This window comes from Egretta garzetta, unplaced genomic scaffold (genome assembly GCF_000687185.1).
Source record: "Egretta garzetta isolate BGI_Z169 unplaced genomic scaffold, ASM68718v1 scaffold269, whole genome shotgun sequence".
Lineage (NCBI taxonomy): Eukaryota > Metazoa > Chordata > Aves > Pelecaniformes > Ardeidae > Egretta > Egretta garzetta.
The window spans coordinates 606,467-608,926 of record NW_009260799.1 but is presented as its reverse complement, the minus strand read 5'-3'; positions in this window follow the sequence as shown (position 1 = coordinate 608,926).

The window sequence follows — 2,460 nt, the reverse complement described above, 5'->3', positions numbered from 1 at the left end:
ATACAGAGGAAATAATATTAGGTGACAGTGAAGTTCATCGCAGCAGGTCCATTGAGATTGTCAGGATTCATTAGCATGTGTGCGACTGCTAAATAACCGAGTTAATTTTAGGTTGAGTGACATATTTAGAAAACTACGAATCACCTTATTTTGTGAATTTAATCAACCTTTGCTCTTCCCCGGATAGTTCAGCGTACACCTGCAATATTAAGTTGGAACTGACTCCTTACTCTGCAGCCCGCACGAATACCAGTGGTTTGCAAACTTTCAAAACCACCAGCTGTATTAAATGCTGGCCTCCAGCAAGGGGTTCAATACAAATAAAGCACCATAATTACAGAGAAAACAAAAATAATAAAAAAAAAAAAAAGAAAGCTGAAGCGGAGGCTTTCTTTAACTGATTTATGCTAAAATCTCAATTTGCTTTGTCTCCAAGAATAAAAATGCTAAAGTCCACAAAATACCAATGCCGAAAGATTACTTCACTGGAAGCTTTCCAAAAAAATAGCTCCCACTCAAAGAATGTAGTCAATCCTCAAATGCTTCTTTGTGACACTCTGTGAGCCCAATTAAATCACATTACCAAAAAAAAAAATTAAAAAAATGCACTGCATGTGGATCTTCCAGCTCTGGCTTCTGAAAAAGTCTATTTCCAAAGGCAGGAAACATCTTTTTAAAAGTTTAGCTTTATTTGGAAATAAGCCACAATTCCTAGCTAAGTTGAGCTATTCATTTATTTTCCATTGGATGTCTTCTGATCTCTTAGCACAAAGTTTCTCTTCATTTCCGAAAGACATTCTATTAGCACTAGATTTGATATTGAACATGACAATATTTAAGTAACACAGTGGGCTTTATTATGTAAAATTTAAGTTGTGAAGATACGTGCCTGCAAAAAGCACAATTATACTTCGGTTTCATATTTTGAATATGCAAACAAGTTGCTTGTGGATTACTGGCAGCTACAACTTGGGCTCTGACACTGAACTGTTTGTTATTAATACGCAAAGCAATTAATGTAATTATAAATATGGAAAAGAAAAATATCAACACTATTTACATTAGCTAGTTACTACGAGGTAAAATACTTTATCAGCTGTAATACAATACAAATTGCTGCAAAGCGTTTAATACAATTATAACACACATATATTCAAAGCACTACAGTTTATATTCTAGGTCTGTCCTCCTGGGATCAATTTATGATACTCTGTGCTGGGTATCTTGTCTTGACAAAATAATGATACTCCGTTCCTGTGTTGCTCTATTTGGCTACCACACACTGTACGCATGGGTAGGATCACAGACCCAGTCCCTGCGCAGCAAACAGCAAAACGCATCGCTGGGATGCACGGGGACGGGGAGCAGAAGGCGCGATTAGTACCTGCACAGAGAGCACCGCACAAGAGCGTGCACCTGCCTCTCCAACTCGGAAACATTTTCCTAAGCAAACAGAGTAAAAAGACATAGCAGAATCTACAGCAGATCATATCCACTTCTTGACCGTCAGCATTTACTTGGACATTTACCATCTTCACCCCATGCACCCATGGCATGTAGTGACGGGCAGCAGCTCGGCAATGGAGCTTCAGGAGGTCCAAAGAAATCATTCTTGCAGGTGACAGCTGGCTAGGTGAGTACTCTAAGGTGGCACACTCACATCATAAGGGGACTGTCGCTTTATTAAATACCCAATGTCATTAAGCCATATAAGCAGAAAGACCGCCTCCGTTTTCTTTTGTTTTCTTGCATTTAGAATTAAATTTCTGTTCAGAATTACTGGTGTTATAACCAGTAACCAAGCTGAAACAAGCCTATTTCAAAGCTCCTTATCAGTACTTTAATTCTGAAGTCTGACAGTTGTGTACCACATTACTGACATCCTCAATTAATAACACCGTGCGTTACTTGGTAACATACGGCATGTTTAGCAGCGTGACTCAGCCACGACCATTCCAGTGAATCAGAAGACACAGCTCCCAGGTTCCCAGGTACCCAACTGGTGCCCTTGTAATCACCTACTGTAAACACACGCTTCCTAGCGCTGCAAAGGGAGACAAACGGTTGCAGTGACGAGCCAATTCAGGCAAGGGAAGTGTTTTAACGCGAAACTTCTTAGAGTAACTTTGATAAATAGAAGGGACAACACAGCAGAGACGCACATTACTAAATACGGCGCAGTGCCTGGACGGGGAAGCAAACTAAAAATGAACAGGGAACCACTAAAAGCTGACACCTTCTCTAACCAAACCAAATTGCTACTGCCCAGACGGTACTGGCTGATGCGCAGTCCTGCTTTACTTCCCAGCTGCTCCATAGCTCACCGAGAGCAACACAGTCCTTTTTGGATGAAGCTCCAAGTAAGAAGAGGAATAGACAAAACATCTGTATGTAACTCCTGGCTCAGGGCTGGCTGAGGACTGTTATAACCCCAGTTTTTTCCTGAAGCAGCCTCAAGGC